At 34.8% G+C, this 22,010-nt stretch overlaps 1 long non-coding RNA gene and 1 pseudogene across 4 annotated transcripts; both read right to left on the bottom strand.

Moving 5' to 3' along the window:
- Positions 1-282: 282 nt before the first annotated feature.
- On the bottom strand, positions 283-5,015 carry LOC104645363 (uncharacterized). 4 transcript variants are annotated; one of them, XR_003244130.2, is made up of 5 exons: positions 4,200-5,015; positions 3,402-3,449; positions 1,141-1,249; positions 888-966; positions 283-623 (listed from the first exon to the last, which is right to left on the bottom strand). It is a non-coding gene; the product is annotated as an uncharacterized lncRNA (long non-coding RNA). The 4 variants fall into 4 exon arrangements; XR_011212122.1 differs by lacking the exons at positions 3,402-3,449; positions 4,200-5,015 and adding an exon at positions 1,815-2,350; XR_003244131.2 differs by lacking the exons at positions 3,402-3,449; positions 4,200-5,015 and adding an exon at positions 1,463-1,752.
- Positions 5,016-5,273: 258 nt separating this feature from the next.
- LOC101252069 (transcription factor TCP11-like) overlaps positions 5,274-22,010 on the bottom strand; it is a 43,888-nt pseudogene continuing 27,151 nt past the window's right edge.

Below are 22,010 nucleotides of genomic sequence, written 5' to 3'. Positions count from 1 at the left end.
GTAAATTCACACGGCATAAGGCCCTTGAGGAAAGCGATCCTTACTCAGGCATGACAATGAAGTAGGGTGAAGCGGTGGCGCGGTGAGTAAGAACCTTAGCAAAGATTTTTCAATAGTCAAAGCTCGAATTTGAAATCGGTTAAGCAATATATATTACATTATGTTGAATAATATATTGAGGCTTTGAAGCTTCATCAACTACTTCCTCTTGAGATTGCATTCCAACTTGTTCAATAAAAAAATTAAAAGTCTAAGCAAATAAAATTTTGACACGCCAGACAATAGTTGAAATTAAAGTCATTAGTTTCCTTTAAACTAATGAATAAAAAAATTAAAAGTGTAAGAGAAGCTTCACTTTTCTTAGGATTAAGTACTGCTACAGCCACAAACTCATGCCAGTTGAAGGCACAACATCAACTCTTCTATTTAGATAACCATATACCGCAGTTCTATAACGTTTTGTCCGAAAGAATCAAAAACCCAAAAATCCATCATTTATTGGAGAAACTTCATCATGATCCTTTCTTTTATCCGAACCTTGACATATACAATTCATAGTTGAGTTGAAACCGTGGGAGTCAAAATAGTAAGCAGATTATCCATTTCCAATTTCTTATGGTCTCCTAAGCAAAAGTAAAACTGAACATCAACAACAAATCCAAACAATAATTCAAAAAAAACTTTAAAGATATCAATTTCAAATTGAGCCAGAAAATTGAGTTTCAGAGCAAAATAACCCATGGCAATATTAGTTAAGTCAATATTCGGGTGGTAAACCTGCAAAATCCGAGTTTCCAGAGCTAATGATAAAACAATTGGAATCTAAATTCATTCTTCAAGAAATTGAAAGAGAATCGAAAGGAAAAAAGCTATAAACCATTACCCACCTTAGTCTTGCACTTGACCTTTGGAGCCTCAGGAGGATAAATAGAAGAAATGCTGAAAGAGAAGACAAAAGTTCCACCCCTGAATACGAACAAATAATACAATGTACGTTATCAGCAGCGAGGAAAGCTAACTTCAAGTGCACCAATTTTCCATAAAAATACGAAAGCAGAAAGGCATATCCAAGTCGAAGTAAACTTTTTTCAGGAATATACTTCATTAAAGAGAGAGAATAGTTTCAGCAGAACTACTTACACATAATATCCTTCATCAGGACGAATGGTGACTTCAAAGTTCATGAGGTCATCTTTTCCGTTAGGGAATGATATGCTACATGTTTCAGGTAGATTTAGTTCACTGATATCTACAGGGAACAAAAAAAAACGTTAAGGCCATCTTCATTGGTGTGGAAAAAAATAGAAGACAAATAAATAGTCGGAGAAAAGAACCACTCAGAACAAAGAAATATAAATGGATCTCTTTTGTATAGATTCTTTATTATAAAGGGAAACATTCTATGATGAATCCGAGAATGAGGCAATGAAGGAAGGAACTGATACAATCATTCATGAACTACCGTCAAAAAGTTCATCAATCAAAACAAAGACGAAGAGAATCCCTTCGCTAGAAATTGCTTTGCATCAAGCAACTACAATCTTCACTTTTAACTTTCAATATATGTGATTCATATGCAGTTAGCTGTCACATATAGAGGTTCAAGTAAAATCAATCTTTAACAGTGGATGGTCAAACATAACATAATTTTCTCCTATATACAAGTAAAAGGAGTCAACAAAGAAATGACAATGTATACATCATATCTCTACAGCGGGGGGGGGGGGGGGGGGAGGGGACACTCCATGTTTCACAGCCTTCTGGTCTCCATTTACACTAATCCTCCTCCAATGGTCCAACATCCCACTTCTCACCTTCATTGTCACAAAGAACCACCTTAAGAGGGATTTACTTCGACACACACGTTGGATTCTAGCAATGCACAACATGGGCCTGTACACTTGTAGTTGTACCAGGTGGGCAAACTGTTTGTGAAATACCTGAGATCAACAACACCCATCCCCTCCAGTAAAGTAGTACATTTTCTAAAAAAAATTACTTTTATTTTTATCAGGAAGCACTACATGCTCTATTGCCTTTTTTCAGCCTACCACAGTGATATCAAAAGCGAAAAGCATAAAAATTCTCTAAGGTCTATTGGGACTTGGGGCTTTAAGTGCAAAGCACAAGTAAAGTGTAAGCTTTAATGAAAAATGGAACAGTGGAGAAAAAGTATTGAAGATATCGATGTCAGTATAATGAAATCCAGAAAGGAAAACGAAAGAGAAAGACTACTCGTGATATTGTTCTTATATATCAAATATAATTGTATTATACAAACACCAACAAATGATAGCATTGACCATAGTCATGAATTTGAAAAAATGTGGTGCAAATGTAACAAGTTCAAGGAGGCATGAGAAAGATTCAAAGCACTAATATCCGTGTAAACACGGGCCCAACGTTGTTAATTTTTTCTCATTTTCATATCATACTTATCTTCATTAATTAATTTTATCTTATACTATCTTAATATTTTATTGTAAATATAATAATAAAGTTTTGATATAAATATGATTGTAATGAGAGAGTACTATAAACAGAAAAATCAAATAATGATGAGATTGTTTAAACGGAAAAGGATTAAAATGTCCTTAAATTATGTGAAATTAATGAAAATGTCTTTCTTTTATAGTTTGACTCAAAAATATTTTTATCGTTAATATTAAAGAGGTATCATCAATTGGTTCAAACATAAATTAATGTGTTAACTCAACAAAGTCTGAGAATCTAAACAAGACTATCCTCCATCTTAAACGGCAAATAGTTAAACCAAACACTCTTATATAAAACTTAATGACATCAACATTTTAGTGATGTTATTAGGGAAATTTCAGAATAACATTTACCTAAAACCAGGGGAATCAGAAGGTAACAAGCCAGGTTCACTGGCAAGTCTATGGTGTGTGTGTGTGTGTGTGTATATATATATATATATATATATATATATATACACATACATATATATATATATATATATATATATATATATTAGACACTAAAATAGAATAAGACACATGAGAGGTATGTATTAGATTGTGATAATACTATCATTATCTCTAGTATGAACAATAAACCAATAATTTGTGGAATTTCAGCCCATTCAAAAATCAAGAAATGCCTAATCAACATTAAGTGTAAGATCATAATTTCACTTATACCAGCTACCAATAGTTTCTTACTTTGTCTATGATAGACATTTTTCTGTTATTTTTCTAGTTATTTTTCTCATTATCAGTAACAAGAAAACAACTTTCTATCCTTGAACTCTTCAGACACACCCAAATCTTCTACCAATCAAAATGGAACAGAACAGAGTGGATGGACAGCTACTATCGAAGGAGATAAAATGAGGAATGAGAGAGAAAGAAATCACAACGACGGATGAAAAAAGAACATACCTGTAGCTGAAGCCTTGATTGTAATAACTGCAAATCGTTAACTTCACCCTGCACGCAAAATAATTGTAGAATGAATTTAGTATTTTTTGCAATTTGTACCTATCAAATAATCTGTTACACTAATAGCACACTTGTTTTCCTTGTTACCAGCATGAAAAAAGATTGTCCAAGGTTCAAATGCAATGTATTATACAGGGGATAGATTGGATTGGATTCTATGTGAAAAATAGCATGTGAGCACCTTTAAGTAAAATGAGTCGTGCATACTATAGAAGTAATAGTAGCAGTTTGATGTGTCTTCTGCAATAGAAGTTTGGAAGCCTTTTCCATGGCTAAGAAATATGCTAATCTATTCTTACTTTTCTCTGACCAGAAGTGTGAGTCCTTAAGTTTTTACTTGGCTGAATCGATCCAAGATTTTGAGAAAGATACTGAAACATTGAGGGATAAATGTCTAAAATTTTATAAAGGATGCCGAAAGTACAAGTAAGTCTCTTCATCTTGCTCTTTCTACTTGTCTTCATATTTTATGTTTCACGGAGCACTTTATTATTAATTCATTCCATGTAAAGAGGGATCAACAGAGAAAGAGCACAACAATTGGTTTCAATACACTCTTTTCCTACATAACAAACAACACTCCATGCAAATGAGATAAGATTTCAAAGAAGAAATGACAGTAAACAGCTCTTACAAAAGTTCGAGAGAAAGGGACTATCAAGAGAAACATCTCTGAGTATTAGAACAATCAATAACGTAAGAAACGACAACATGTAAGGTTAAGTTTGCAATACTCACAAGAAGTTTCTTCCACTCTCTCACTTTGAAGCAAGGTAGTAATTATGTCCTTCATCTCGATGGTTAGTTACCATCACCTTCCTATGTGCTTCCCTCACTCTATTTGCTTCAGTGCTTTGCTCGTTGAAGATATTGATGTCAGTATAATGAAATCCAAAAAGGAACTCGTGATATTGTTCTTATATATCAAATATAATTGTATTATACAAACACCAACAAATGATAGCATTAACCATAGTCATGAATGTGGAAAAATGTGGTGCAAATCTAACAGGTTCAAGAAGGCATGAGAAAGATTCAAAGCAGTAATATTGTTGTATAAGAGTTGAAACATGTGTATACTATACCCTCTACACAGGTGGTGCCTATGGAGGGTGTAGTATATGCAAACCTTACTATTACCTTTTGCGCATTCTCGCAGTGGGAGGTCTGACCTTGAATGATTGTCATGCCTGAACTTCATATCTTCAAACATATGGAGCAGGAACTATAACCACTTCTGCTATTAATGGCGCAGCCTGAAGCAAAAATTAAAATAACATAAATTTCAAGAATAATCAACACCATTGATTCAATTTTTTGCGGTCGAAAAATCGAACATCAACAAGAAACTCAAATAAAGAAAGAAGCAAATTTGAAGACACCCAAGTAAATTTTGTCAACAGAAGATAAAATTAATAACAACTAATTCCAATACGTTTTTGTTGAAGAACAATACTTATTTTTACAAATACAAAAAGAGAGTTACTACTAATAAAATATATATATAAAATTTAACATTTAACCCCTAAATTAACCTATTTTTACTAAATTCACCCCAAACCCAAAAAGTTGTACCCTTTTTTTATCCTTTTTCCAATCTTTTAGATATTAGCAAAAAAGGACCTACAAAAGTCTAGTAACTGACACATTTAGTCCAAAAAAAGTTGTGATTAGTCTATAGCACAAAAAGATAAGGATTAAGAGCCTGTTTGGCTCAGCTTAAAAGCTGGTCAAACTGACTTAAAAGCTGGTTTTTGACTTATTTAGTTGTTTGACAATACTCAAAACAGCTTATTTTAAGTTAAAAAAAACTTATGTTAAGCCAAAAGTTAAAAGCTGGGGTAGGGGTGCTTTTTTTTTTTAGCTTATAAGCTGTTTTAAGTTGACCACATTTTTATCTTTTTTGTGCTTAATATTTGTATACAATCTCCAAATTACCCATATAACCCTAACATTTCTTTCTTCCATTTTTACCTTTTCACGTTTGACATAACAACTTCAGCACTTTTATCCAAACGCATAACTGCTTATTTTAAAAATAAGTTTCAGCACTTTTAAAAGTACTTTTTTAAAGCTGCTTTTATTAAGCCCATCCAAACGGGCCCTAAAACTTATCCATATCTCTACTGTTTCTCATCTTCTTCGGCGACTTTCTCTTCGCCGTCATCGGCGGTCACCGGCTGTAAAAGCAACGCCGTGAACGGCATATGCCGATACGCATTGCCGGAAAATTCTAACGACGGTTGGCATAAATCAAGCCGGCAATTTGGCTGCGATTGTGGAGTCATAGAGAAAAATCCACCACCTACCGGAAATCCAGAAACAGGCGTAGCTCGTGTTAATGGAGCTAAAACCGACGGTTGTGACTGAGACAACGGTATGTTCTCCGACGTCGTAGTGACTTAAGTCGCCGGAACCGTACCTGTTCCTGTAGCAGCGATGATTGCTGGTTCAGCGTTACGGAGAAGCCACTCTATCGTTTCTCCGTCAGTCCTATGACCTAGCTCCTTCGTCAATTGAAAAACACGCGCCGCGCATAACGCCAGCATCCTTACGCGCCGTCCTCTACCATTGACTTTTGTATGCCTGTCTTTGCTAGATGAAACGGATAACTCATTCTTCTTCTTCGTCGGAACGACCGCGAGCGCAGTTTTGCCATTTGTTTCTGAGTTAACATTAACCTGAAGAATGTTGAAGAAGAGTGCACAGACGGTGGAGTATAATGAAGTGATATAACATAGGAGGAAGACACGTTTTCACCGGGAACTGAAAAGACAAAATTTATGACACATGAAAAAGACACGTAATTACATTTAGAACTGAAAAGACAAAAATGCCCTTGAAAGCAATGAAACAGGCATGTTGAAACAAGCATTTTCTAATATAAGAGTTATATATATATATATATATATATATGAAGAACATAAATTAAATTACTTTTCTAACAATTTCTAAACTATTCAATTAATTAGAAAATAAAAATAATCAAAACCTCATTAAATAAAAAATAATACTAAAAAACGCCTAATATTTCTCTTGAACTTTTAACCATAAAAAAGAGAAAACAAATAAAATAAAAAATCAGGTAAAAAAAAAAGACGATGGCAATTGAGAAGATCGATAGCATACATAAGTGAACAGACATTTAACATTACCTATAAAATTTTCATATATAGATATAGTAAAGATTCGTAATATCGTGCGTCATACAGATATAAGATAACTTAGAATGTTAGTCCATTTAAATTGCTCCGTAGACATATTTAACAACTAACGTATGGACAGAGCATGATTATTATACATGCTTTAATAGTTCCAAGTTTGGGCAAAATAAATTATTATCGGATCTATTTCTAATTACTTCTCCATTTATAAGATGTCATATCTATTAATAAATTAATAAATAATACAGTAAATCTATTATTTCATCACTATTTGTTATGAAATTGATGAATTCAAAATTTACAATTTTCAAAAAGTTATATCTATTTCAAAGTAATAAAGTGGAGGTATAATAGGTTAAATTTTTTGTTCTTTCTTAATATGTCATAATGAACAAGTAATTAATGACAAACGAATACTATATTTATTTGTTTTCTCACAAAGATGAGTGACGTTAATGACTTTTTCTTCAAATTAAGTATTTGATATTTTTCATTTTTGATAAAAACGATGAAATGAAAAATTCATATCTTTAGTGAAGGAAAAAGAGAAAAAGTCAAATCAGTCAGAGTATGTAGTGATAAGATGTCAGATGGTTACTCAACCTTAAAATGGTAAATTAGAAAGTTACTCAACTTAAATTGATCACTAAATTTTGTTTTATAACTCAAAATTCACTTAACTTTTGCAATTTTTTTAAAAAAAATTCTCAATTATATATTGATATTTTAGATAGAAAGTCAACAAACTAATATAAATATTTTTTAATTAAATTTTTATTGAAATACATATTTTGTTTTTAAACTTATTTTTTTTTTAAAATGATAAATTGTTCATTTTAAATATTTTACTAACTTATGAAATTTATTATTCGTTATAAACTAATTTTTTTTTTAGAAAAAATTAAAATCGCTACTGTACGTTGGATCATTTCTGGACTCCAACCTTCTAAAAAATAATATTCATATTTCAGCATATTTAGTTTCAATTAGTCAATTGTTAAAATGCAAAAGGGAATTCTTTTTGTTAGTTGCTACTATCGTATTTTTCTTCAAAAAGATTAGATAGAGATGAGCAAAAATTATAAGTGTGAACACTTATTTTTTTTGGCTAAATATAAATTGTACATCAATTTCAATATTTAAATTATTTTAGTAGGGTTATATTTTAATACATGAATAATAATAATAATAATAATTTAAATTATAACAAATTATAAGCTCACTTTATTTCTAAATTTTAATAAAAAAAAGTTTTTGAGTTAAATGCATTTATTTTAATCCTTCAATTTTTAACTAATTTAAAATAATAATAATGATAATAATATATTATGAAAAATAGTAAAAAAAAATTCTAAAAATTTCAAATTGTGTTAACTTATCGTAATTAACCTCAAACTCTCATAGCTATTTTTCCTAAAAATTCTCTTCCTATTTAATTCTTTTTCCTCCCACATTGCACGATTTTTATTTTTGTCCAAACCATACCTTTTAATCTTCTTATTTTTTTGTTCGTTTTGTTTTTGCTTTATTCATATAAAATAATTATTATTAATATTTATTTATTTATTTAGTTATTTATTTACCTCTTTTATTTCAATTCTAAAATTTTCAAATAAATTTCTCCATCACATTCCTTTAATTTAACCCTATAACCACAACCTAATACTATTATAAAAGTGCACGCTCAATACAGATAAAAAATACAGATTAAAATACAAAGAGAAAAAAAAAAAAGCAAAGAGAAGAAAAATGAGTTTTTCTTTTGAGAATTAAGATCTAGAGTTAAAGGTTTTGCTTGTGGTTCCAAGTTCGTGGCTCCTTAGAGTTAATATTGGTTATTAACTTTGAAAATCAATAGATCATAACAGTTGTTTTGTGGTATCAATATTCACAAGAGGTAACTCTAAATTCTCGCATGATTTAAATTGAATGCTTGTACGAGAATTAATTCCTATGATATGAAGTTCTTTGAATGACATGTTATTATTATGTAATATTAATTTGTGATGTATGTTACGATTATTTTGAGAATTTATGAATGATTAGGAAAACATAATGTCACGACCCAAAACGAGCTGCGAGTGGCACCCACACTTATCCTACTATGTGAGCGAACCAACCAATCTAAACCCCAACATTTCAAACATAATAAACAGAAAAATAATGTGGAAGAGTTAAAACTCATTAACGAAATCAATAACTAACTTCTAAAACTCAAAATACATCATTATCCCCAAAATCTGGAAGTCATCATCACAAGAACATCTATCCTCGAATTACTAAGTCTAAGAGTATTTAAGAAGCTAAAATAACTAAACAGGTAGTCCATGCCAGAACTTCAAGGCATCAAGACGTGAAGAAGAAGATCCAGTCCAAGCTAGAACAATAGCTCACCCTGAAATCTGACGTGATGAAGGCTGGCTAGAGTTGCGGTTGAGTTGAAGACGACGGTACGTTTGTTGCACTCCACAATTAACAAAAAGAAAACATACAAGTAGGGATCAGTACAAAACACAAGTACTGAGTAGATATCATCGGCCAACTCAAAATAGAAAGCAATATATATCAGATAATATCATAAAATCAACTACAATACTCAACAGGTAGCAACACAAGTACGAGAATCATTGATAAATAACGCCAAGTACACCCATGAGGACTCAAGCCTTCATACCATACTCATTTGGGACATAGGTTCATTAAATTGAGTATATTAACATATTTCAAGATTCATTCTCTTTACTATCCTGGTGTCGAAACGTGACACTCCGATCCCCTAATACTACGTGTCGGTTCGTGACACCCGATCCCCTAATACTATGTGTCGATTCGTGACACCCGATCCCCTAATACTACGTGTCGATTTGTGACACCCGATCCCCTAACACTACGTGTCGGTTCGTGACACCCGATCCCCTAATACTACGTGTCGGTTCGTGACACCCGATCCCCTAATACTATGTGTCGGTTCGTGACACCCGATCCCCTAATACTACGTGTCGTTTCGTGACACCCGATCCATTAACCTCATTCTTTTAGTTCATCAAGCCTTCTTTTATACCAAGGCATCATCATTAACAAAGAGGTTTTAAGATTTAAGATTCAACATCCTCATCATGCTTATTTTATCATAATTATATAATCACATCATGCAAGCACACAATTAAGCATATATAAGGGTTTACAATACTACCCAATACATATCATTCGCTATTAAGAGTTTACTATGAAATAGCATAAAAACCATAACCTACCTCCACTGAAGAATTCGCGATCAAGAAAGCTATCCCCCAAAACCTTTGCTTTCCTCTTCGTTTCTCTCTTCTCTCGATCGTTCTCCCTCTCTTTCTCTTTTTCTGATTTTTCCTTATTCAAACTCTTTTTCTTTTATCCTAATTACCATATAATTAAGTATAAAAGATGACCAAAGTAACCCACAAATTAATTCAAGGTTATCTGCTTTAACCCCCAATTAATTGAATTATTAACATTCAACCACTAACTTTATAATTATAAACAAGAATAGTCCAAAACGCCCCTTAAAACTTTTAACAGAAATCTGACCCAGTCAGGTATACGCAGCCTGTGATGGTCCGTCGTGCCTGCGACGGTCCGTCCTGCTGCTTCCATCACAAAATTCAGAGACTCAATTCATTAAACAGTCTGTGACGGTCCGTCGTGCCTACGACGGTCCGTCCTGCTCTTCCGTCGCGAAGTTCAGAGAGTTGTTCTCAGTACCCAATTTTTCCAGAGTCTAAGTGTTTTGGAACGAGACACCCTCGACGGTCCGTCGTGCCCATGACGGTCCGTCGTGGGATCCGTCGACTCAGGCAGTTATTACCAGAAATAAACTCTACTGCTCAAAACGACTAAACAGGTCGTTACAATAGATACCAATTTACCCATCGTTCGTCCCCGAACGATCACAAGAAGAAAAACAAGGACGAAAAGGGAGTACCTGAATCTGTAAACAGGTGTGGGTATCTTTCTTGCATATCAGCTCCTTCTCCCAAGTGGACTCTTCAACTGGTCGGTTCTTCCATTGAACTTTGATGGATGCAATCTCCCTTGATCTCAACTTGCAGACTTCTCTATCTAAAATGGCAACAGGCTCCTCCTCATAAGACAAATTCTCATCAAGAAGAACTGAATCCCAACGAATGATGTAGTTTCCATCCCCATGGTATCTTTTTAACATAGACACATGAAATACCGGATGCACTCCTGACAGTCCTGGGGGTAAGGCTAATTCATAAGCTACCTCCCCCACGCGCTTCAGAACTTTAAATGGACCAATATACCTCGGACTAAGCTTACCTCGCTTACTAAACCGCATCACCCCTTTCATGGGTGAAACCTTCAGCAAAACTTGCTCGCCCTCCATAAACTCCATGTCTCTAACCTTTCGATCTGCATATTCTTTCTGCCTACTTTGAGCCGCTAAAAGCTTTTCTTGAATGCATTTCACTTTATCTAACGATTTCCTCAAAAGATCAGTACCCCAAGGTCTAACCTCAAATGCATCAAACCACCCAATGGGAGACCTACATCTTCTCCCATACAATGAATGCTACGATCCAAGTCTTGCTTCCCAAATGCTCCTCACCTACCAACCACTATAAAGACAGATAAAAGCATGAATTAGTACAACCACATGTACTAAGTATGACATAATGCATGAAAATCATGAAAACAAACTTTTATTGGAAATATGCATCTTTTCATTTAAACATCATAATATAATCATAAGAATAACATTTATCAACTTAGAAACACATAAGAAATCACTTAGTCAAGTTATAGCATTTTTAAGAGCAACCTTACAGTGAGTTTAATTCACTATACATTGAAGTTATTCACTACTACAATGAAACCTCTTCACTTCATCTTAAACACCTTTTAACATATAATTTTCCCCACCAAAAGCTATCCTAAGACTCACTTAAGCAACACAAAGAGAGACCGCCCATACAACCTATCTAGGCATGCGTAAATGATTCTCAAGACTACTAGAATAAGACACATGCACACTTACAAGACACCATACACATCAACATGAGATTCTTCTACCAAAGGTGATTCTACGTCTCACTTGAGTGAGTTGTGAAGAGACCGCCCATACAATCCCTTACACACACACTTAAGAGATCCTATAGACTACCTAGGATAGAATCATTCTCACTTAACACAACAACATATAGCTAATATGACATTTTCTTTCCAAAGGATATCAAAAGACTTACTTAAGTAAATCAAGAAGATAACGTCCATGATTGACCTCTTCAAGATTACTTAAGTAATCCTTAAGACTACCTAAGTTTAGATCATGTCTACATATTCAATCATTTTCCCTAACTAGAGTCATTCTTAAGACTTATAAATGTACGATAACAAGTGACCATTCCTATGCCCCATTCACACTTTAACTAGACAACCCTTAACTACTCTAGATAAGTACTTATTCATTTAACATACTTTCTTACTAAAGTCATTACATCCATTGGTTCATTTAAGACTCATACCTCACATAAAGACATTCAAATAATGCTCTTGGACAATACCTAGATAGCGTCTCATACCACCACTTAAACTTCATAAAACTTCTCTAATGCTAGTAGGTATCCCATATGGTGAGAATAGGCAATAACCAACATAGACCATGATAGAAAAACACGGAATCCAAAGTTCTAACCTACTACGATGAGGGTGTTCTACTTGCCAATGATAGAACTTAGACACATCCCATGTAGGCACACAGTTAAGGAATATGAAGGACATGCTTTGTAATCTAGTTTCATTCTTTAGCTAGAACTACTTCCCTTACCATACTCACTCGGTGCTAGCCTTTGTTCTCATGGAGTAATTTACACTTAAGGTTCATATAAAGGGGTTCCATATCAAAAGTTCATAACCCAATCACATTTACCCTACAAAAGAAGTCCTCTAGGGCTACCTTACAATGGCGACAAGAAGCTCATCATGACTTTCCTAAGGTTTTATATAATGTCATTCCAACCAATCAACCTTAAGTCTATCATTACTTTACTTGAATGATACCATTACGACTTTCGACTTTAACATTCATAACCTTACCACTAGGTTCAATGTTTCACATAAACGACCCTCTTAACATCATTTAAGGTCTCATGTCATTCACACATACAATACTAAGAGGCTTTAGCATCGTAAGTCAAGACATCAAATATTCACATTCAAACATGCATCAAGTAAGGGACATAAGTCAACTAAGACAAGACACAATGTACTTCACTTTAACACTTATTACGTGTCATTCTAGAAACATATTGACATAATCATATCCTCTTGGCCTAACCCATCGGTGTCCCCTTAAACTTAGCACGAAGTTTAAGTCAGACACCTCAACTGAACGATGTCTATTTTAGACACTTCATATACGGTATCGCTGTGTTATTTTGACATTTTATTTCAATCAACAAAAATATATGAGGTATGTGTATTACACTCGCGAATGACGTGTAAAATGACAAATTAAACTGTGACATTTGTCATTTGTGTCAAAAACAATCCTTAAATAATAAATTTTGAGCAAAAATAAAAAATAGACCGAATTAATGACATGTGAATTTATGCCCAAATAACTTTTTTAAACAAGTAAGTCAATATACTCCCACCCCCACAACCTTCTTCTCCAAACACAACCTTCTTCTCCAAACACCCCATCCATTTTGCAGTACACACCCCATTCTCCCCCCCCCCCCCTCCTCCAGTCGATTTTCCAGATCTCCCCCCCTCCCCCCAGCCCCCTCACAACCCAAACCCAACTCCAAAGGTATTTTCTTATACAAAAACATATGAGCATATTACAAAAAAATTACTTCTATATAAAATTTTAATTATTTAGGGAAAGAATCTCATGAATTAATTTACTAAGTAAATCTTAAAATGGGTATATTTCTAAAAAGATTCTCATCATTTTTCAATTGTTTATGGTAAATAATTTGATTCACCATAGTTGGATGTTTGAGTTTCAGAAATGGTGGTTGAAGGTGGGAAAGAAGAAAAAAAAAGTAAAAGTCAACAAAATAGGTTTTTCAAGCGCGATCAACGAGTGTATTAGACTCACTAAGCCATGTAAGCAAAAAGTGTTTAAATGACAATAATTTCCTACTTGAGGTGTCTATTATGAATATTGATCAGTTAAGGTGTCTAAGTGAAAGTTTGTGCCAAGTTTAAGGGGCTACCGATGGGTTAGGCCTATCCTCTTTAAGTCATCCTATACAATATCATATCATCATCAATATGACCATCATAGACTCATATAGTCAATTAGGAATAAGCATACATCAACCCTTAGAATATATACACAAAGCCATAGTCATAGTCTAACATGATCACCTAACAACATCAATAAAGGAAAATCACATATACTTTCACATTATTTATCATATAGGTCGATATTATCATACTTCACATAATCAACTTCAAAAATAACCACATTACTTCAAGTATTTCACGACAACGCCATAGTCATCATAATACATAAAGTAACGGCGACAAGGCCACATAAATTGCAAGTAAAACACATAACACCACCACCATAAGTGGACCATACCAATCACAATGTAATAGAAGTCTATAATAAAAAAAAATAAAGGGAAATAGGGCAGCGTAACACCACTCAATCCTCAACACCTCAATACGATGCTAAATCATCCAATTCAATACCATAAGACCCTTACCAATGACCATGAACATCAATTCAATATAAAAACTATCATATTCAATGAAACTAGGTCAATTCAATAAATATTCATCAATCTAAGACAACCTAGATATCAATTTAATATAATTATTACATCAAAAGATAGCCCATAGAAAACTACACTAGAATTCATAAGCATTAGATCAATATTACTTAAACCATAAAGTAGTCAAAAACTAGGGTTAATCAATTACATGGGTTAATAGGTTAATTGATTTAAAATCATCTAATTAATAAAAATTCCATCAATAATCAATGCTTAAAAACCTTTAATGCAAGAACCCATGCATAGATCATGATATTGGACAATTCAACTTTGAAAACTTTAGAAAACATCCTTAAAAGTTGGGCTCCTTGATGAATAGAGTTTAAAGGATAAAAAACAATACCTCAATGAAGCTAATTATTCATTGATGAAGAGCCTCCACTCAATTCTCCAATCCAAGCCCTTTCCTTGAGTTTTGGCTCCAACGGAATTCTAGAGAACTTCTAAGGGAATTTGAGTTCTGATTTGAAGAATGAAATCTTCTAAGTGTTTTAGGCTTATAAACATATTAAAAATATACAAAATACCCTTTGGTAACCTCCAATACTCTTATTTTAACGTGGGGTGAATTTACAACTTTACCCCTCAACTTAACAGTGAATTGCGGATGGAGGCAGTCCATCAACGATTGCCAACGATTAGGGTTGTTTGGATTGACTATGTTATTGTATAATTCACTATATTATGATTATGGTGATTGAATTATTGGAAAATTGTGATGAATTGAGGCTAATTTCTTAAATAAGGTTTTGGAAGCTTATCTAAACTATAATATTGAGACCCTATTTATAGACACTACGGGTGTGTTTGGTATGAAAGAAAATGTTTTCCTGGAAAACAAGTAGATATTTGACTTATTTTCTAATGTTTGGTTGGTGAGTAGAAAATATTTTTCAAAAAAATATTTTAGTGTTTGGTTTTTGAATGAAAAGTGTTTCTGGAAATATCTTTTATCTTTTACTAGAGTAGAAAATGATTTTTGAAGTTGAATTTTTTTTAAAAAAAACAAAAATTAAATTTTTTTCGTATTGCGGGTGGGGGTGGGGGTGGGGATGGAGGGGTACGAGGGTAGGGGTGAAAAAATTAAAATTTGAAGTTGATTTTCTCTTTAAAAATAATATTTATTTATTTATTTATTTTTCTTTTGGGGGGGGGGGCTGGTAGGAGGTAGTAGTGGGGTGGGGGTCGAGGGTAGGGGTGAAAAATGGAATTTTTAAGTTTAAAATATTTTTTAAAAATAAACTTAATTTATTTTTTTTTGGGGGGGGGGGGGGGGAGGGGGGGGGGGCGAGGGTAGGGGCAAAAACTGAATTTTTGAAGTTGAAAATACGTTTATAAAAATAAACTCAAATTATTATTTTTTGGGATGTGGCGGTAGGGGGTGGGTAAGAGGATCGAGGGTAGGGGTGAAAAAATGAATTTTTTAAGTTGAATATATTTTTTTTTAAAAATAAACTTCAATTTTTTTAGGGGTGTAGGGGGTGGATTGCGGGCTGGTAGGGTGGGTAGAGTGGGACGAGTAGGGGAGGTTGGAAGAGAGTTTTGAAAAATATTTTCCATAAGTTTTGAAGGGAAGTCATTTTCCTTAAATTTGAGGAAAATAGGTTGATTTAGAAAACATTTTCCAAAACATTTCACCTAACAAAACATGAGAAAATTGAAAAATGTTTTCCTTCCTACCAAGCACACCCTACATTGAAATTCTTTTCAACTAGGATTTCTATTCCTATTTCTATTTTAACTAGGAATCTATATGCTTATTTCTATTCTAAAATTTGTGAAGGGTGAGTTTTCATAAGCAAAAAAGTCCAAGCCTAGTGCGGATGTAAAGAACAATTAGAAGGATTCGAAGTCTAAAGAAAAAGTTGTTCAAAATGTATTAACAGCTTATTGTCTTTTTTTTCAATTTTTTTGGTGATTTTTATTATTTGGAACTTATATGTCATATTTTATAGTATTATTAAGTGATATACATTTTGTATGCAATCTTTGTCATAGATATTATAAATGAACTTCATATATATTCATGTGTATGAAAAAATAGGTATGTGTTATCACTCTTTAGTCATCCAATAGTTACATGATTAGTTATTTCTTTTTATCAGCAGTTCTTTCCTTTTAGTAGTAGTTATTTTTCAGTACTAGTACAGATTTTCATTTCAATTATGTTAGGAAGTCATGTCCGAGTTTCTAGGGGTAGTTATCTTTTAAGTATTGTATTTAAATTATTTGTTGTCTTAGGAAATGAAAATAAAAAGGTAATTTTAGGTTTTGAGTACTTAAACTCAAGAGATTGCATATTCTCTATTAACAAATCAACAACATAGGTCGTAAAAATAAAACTTCAGATTTCACATTGCAATGTCCTATAACGAGATCCATAATCGGGGACCATAACAACTTGGTATCAGAGACGGGAGTTAGGAGACCAAATTCAACATCAACTAGCACAATTGGTAAACTTGTTCCACGAAGAACGTGCAACCAATTTAGACAGACGAAAAGCAATAAATGCTCGTTGGATGCACTCGCAAAGGATTTAGAGATATCTATGGTCAATTATGATTCAAATGAAAATGCAAGTCAGAATCGCGGTTGGAAGGGGGAAAATAAAGTGGTTGGAGGGTCAGGTTCAGAAGTAGGAGGAAGGTTCATCATTTCTCGACATACAAAGTTGGATTTTCTATGATTTGATAGCCAAGAGGACTTTTTGGGATAGTTGAACAGATGTGAACATTTCTTTCGACACCAATAAACTCCAGAAGAAGAAAAGGTTGCACTTGCTTCTTTTCATTTAGAAGGAAATGCAAAACTTTGATAAAGATAGATCTGTCTCAACCATCTTGGGATGAATAGAAACGTCAATGTAGCCTTCACTTTGGGCCACCAATTAGAAGTCAGAAATTGGGAGCATTGTATAAGTTATGTTAGATCAGGTCTGTGACAAATTACCAAGAAAAGTTTGAGTAATTAATCTCGCGGGTGACACACTCACTCAGTCGCAAAATAAAACTTTATATCAATGATCAACTGATTATATAGCAATTGAGGTTGAGTTGCATAATCTTCCAGATTTGGCTACATCGATGAGTTTATCTCGACTTTATGAACGCAAGAAACAATTCGTTTATTCGCAATCGTTTGAGGCTTGCAAATCCAAGACAACATATTTCTCACCTTAACATCATGCCAAATTTGTGAAGAAGCTAACGAGATCTGAAATGGAGGAAAGGCGTCTTAAAGGACTTTATTTCAATTATGATGAACCATTCATCCGAGGTCATCAATGCAAGAAATTATTATGGATTGACTTTACAGATGATGAGGAAGAGTTTGTTGGAAAGAAGGGAAATACTGATTTCCGCACTTAGCTCTTGAAGACAAGTGCGATTTGAAAGAAGAGAGCAATGTTATCACTCTTTAGTCATCCAATAGTTATAACATTAGTTTTTTCTTTTTAGCAGTAGTTATTTCCTTATAGTAGTAGTTATTTTCCAGTAATAGTATAATTTTTCATTCCCGTTATGTATTTAAATTGTCTGTTTGTCTTAGGAAATGAAAACAAAAAAGTAGTTTCAATTTTCAAGTACTTTAACTCAAGAGATTACAACTTCTTCTTAACGAACCAACACCGTAGGTCGTAAGAAGAAAACTCCAGATTTCATATTGAAGCGTCCCACAACGAGATCCATAAACAGGATCATAACAGTATGGGAATGGACTTTTCTTTTGTTATTGGTAGATGTGAATATGAAGTAGGTATTAAAGTGCTTTCTCATTATTTCATTATAATAAAACTGATTTTATATATCGTTATGAATCATTGTTGGTAAATGTTAGTGTGAAGTAGGTATTTTAAAGGTACATTCTTATTACTTTTCTTATGAGTTTAGTGAAATGTGTGAAATGTATATTAATGTAGGTTCCTAACCCTTTCTTAAAAGGTATAAAAGTAGCTTCCAATTGATTAAGCTCGATTCACCACTTATTACCAATTTATATATCAAATTTATACGCTGTGTATAGTTTATTAATGATTTATTTAAAAAAATTGTTTTATTACCAAGTATCTATCCTGCCGTAAATAATCTATCTATTAAAGGTGCATTTTTATACCTTTACTTATGATTTTAGTGAAATATGTGAAATCTATATTAATATAGATTCAACACCTTTTTAAAGGTATATAATTAGCTCCCATTTGGTTGAGTTTGATTCACCACTTATTACCGATTCATATGTCAAATTTATACACTTCGTGTATAATTTATTAATGAGTAAGAAACCTATTTAAATACCAATTATATACTCTACCGTATATAATATATCCTTTGTAAATTAATCTCATTAATATTATATATAAGTTTTAATTTGTGACTATACTACTAAATCCAGTAGGTATTAAAATAGGTAACTTTCTTTATGTTTGTATAATGTTTGAAGTCTATACTAAAAATATTTCTAACCCTTCTTCAAAGTGTATAATATTATATCCAAATTGATTCAAGTATAATTCATCATTTGTTATCAATTTATATACCAAAAGTATACACTTAATGAATAAACTAGTGAAGCAGTTTTCATTAACATATACATTCGAACTTAATGAATAAACTAGTGAAACGCTTTCCATTAACTAATAACAGATAGTATTAAATAAATAGTATAAAATAATATTAGTATTTACTATGTACTAATCCTAGTCCTATTAGGATTAGTACTCCTCAATTCTAGTCCTATTAGGATTAGTACTCCTTCTTATATCTCCTATATATATCTCCCATGTATTCCCTTAACACTTCAATACAATCAACATTCCTTCATGGTATCAAGAGCCAGAAAACCTAGATCTTCTTTTCTCTAGGTTTTTTTTCTCTCTTTAGGGCACCAATCGTTCCCTCTCTTCTCTTGGGCAGCGGCAGCCATGACAACCGAGGTGGATCCTCTCGATTCACTTCCTTCTCGCGTTAAACTCCTTCTCAGGCATCTTCATGCCCTGATTCCCAAAAAATTATCAGACATAAATTATCCTACGTGGAAAACCACCGTTCTTACAGCCCTTGAGGCCAATTACCTTCTCAAATACGTCAATGGAAGCACAGAACCGCCGCCGGCAGTCATCACCGCCATGGACAAATAAGAAAAAACCAATCCGGCCCATGCCGCCTGGACAGCCGTTGATAGCCAGATCCGATCATGTTTGATTGCGGTCATCTCTCCCACGGTTCAGAAACACGTTCGATCCTACACAACTGCTTCAGCCCTATGGACGGCCCTCGCAACACGCTACGAATCAATTTCCCACTTTCATATTTTTCAATTGCGTGATCGTCTCCACACAATCACCAAAGGCACGAAAACTATGGCGGAGTATTTAGACGAGGTCTCCACCATCATCACAGACCTCGACACCGTGAACGAAATCATTCCCGAAAAAGATCTTATCATGTGCGTCGTTTGGGGGCTCCCATCAGCTTACTCCTCCATTGAACAGGCGGTTCGCATCAGTCCAACGCCCGTTGACCTGGCTATTCTCTCCTCGTGGCTAAAAAGTAAAGAAATCAACGTGGATCTGGAGAGCAAACTTCTTCTCTGAGAAGCCGCTGTTATGGAGCCAGCCACCGCCCTCACCGCAAGCCAGAACTATCGCGGGGGGCGTGGTGGCGGCCGGCAGGGGAGCCGCGGCGGCTACGGCAGAAACAGCGGAGGCCGCGGGCGCGGCGGTCGGCAGGGCAGTCGTCCGCCGTACGACGGTCAGCAGCACGGCAACAACAACATGCTGCACTCCTTCGGCAGCGGCGGGCAGGGCACTTACGAACGGGATCGTCCAACTTGTCAAATCTGTCAGAAAATAGGACACACCGCTGTTCGTTGCTGGTTTCGGTATGAGGAGAGCCGAAATAGTGATAATCGTGCCAATTATGCATCTCAAGCCGGCTCTTCCTCTGAATGGCTGTTGGATACTGGGGCCAACATGCACGTTACTTCTGATCTATCCAAGCTTAACGCTCCAAATCCATATCATGGCTCCAATGGTATTACTGTTGGCAACGGTGAGTCCCTTAATATTTCTCACACTGCACGGGTACCATTAAAATCCACACCGCTATCTTTCACCTAAGTAACCTTACCCACGTCCCTTTTATTAAAACCAATCTCCTTTCAGTTCACCAATTCACAAAAGACAATAATTGCTCACTCTTGTTCACCTCTAATTATTTTCAGATCCTAGACAGTACTACCAAGATGGTGATTTTTCAGGGCCCCTGTGAGCATGGTCTGTACGTTCTTCCTGGCACAAGTTCGTCTGCCCACCCAGTTTCAGAAAGCGTTCCTGTGGCTCCGGTGGCTCTTTCGGCTGATGGCCACAGTCTGTTGTGGCACAGTCGTCTGGGTCACCCGTCTACTCAAATAATAAATTCTTTAATGTCTCAATTAGGTTTTTCTTCCATTCATGTAAACAATTGTGAGTCCTGTTCAATTGCTAAATCTCATAAATTACCTTTTACTTTATCTGCGAAGCGTACAACTGCACCTTTTCAACTTATTCATTCTGACCTATGGGGTCCTACTGTTGTTCCTTCATTTGCTGGTTTTCGCTATTATATTTGTTTTGTGGATGATTTTACAAAATACACTTGGTTGTACCCACTAAAACACAAATCACAGGCATACACCACCTTTGTCACTTTTGAAAAAATGGTCAAAACACAATTCAATTCTCATGTTAAACTTTTTCGAAGTGACAATGGAAAGGAATATGTAAATAACATCTTTAGCCAGTTTCTGCAATCCCTGGGAATTATACATCAAACCTCGTGTCCATACACTCTCGAACAGAACGGGGTGGCTGAGCGTAAGCATCGCCATCTCATTGAAACAGTGGTTACTCTTCTACATCAATCTCATCTCCGTGTCTCCTTTTGGGTAGAAGCTCTAGCCACCGCAAACTACCTCATTAACAGAATGCCAGTCACACCTTCTCCAACAAATCACCCTGTCAACTCCTTTTCCAAGAACTTCCCGATTATACCAACCTCCGAGTCTTTGGGTGTCTTGCCTACCCTTGGCTACGCCCTCATATTACTCACACATTACAACCCCGATCCCGTCCTTGTATTTTTTTGGGCTATCATCCTACCTCCAAGGGTTATCACTGTCTTGACCCACAAACTCATAAAGTCTACATATCTCGTCATGTCAAATTTATCGAAAATGAGTTTCCCTACGAGTCTATTTCCTCCTCCACAAATACATCATTCATTGGCGTCCTTCCCCTTTTTCCAACATACTCACAGGGTCCCTCACCACCTTCCCCCACACCTCCACCCACTATCCAACCACCCCTCATCACTCCTTCGACCGTCACCCACAATACACCCGCAACCACCACCCACACTCACAACCAACCCGAACCACCCCATACCCACAACATCTCCAGCCCGATCCGTTTTGGGTCCTTCCCGGCCACCCCCGAAACACCACCGCCCGTGCCACCCCCCAATACTCATCCCATGTTAACCCGTGGCAAAGAAGGTATCTTTAAACCCAAAACCTTTCAGGCTACTATACTACCAAATACACCCCTTCCCGAT

The sequence above is a fragment of the Solanum lycopersicum genome, chromosome 10 (genome assembly GCF_036512215.1).
Source record: "Solanum lycopersicum chromosome 10, SLM_r2.1".
Classification (NCBI taxonomy): Eukaryota; Viridiplantae; Streptophyta; class Magnoliopsida; order Solanales; family Solanaceae; genus Solanum; species Solanum lycopersicum.
The sequence above is the reverse complement of the archived record's forward strand: the minus strand, read 5'-3'. Positions and strand labels throughout refer to the sequence as shown.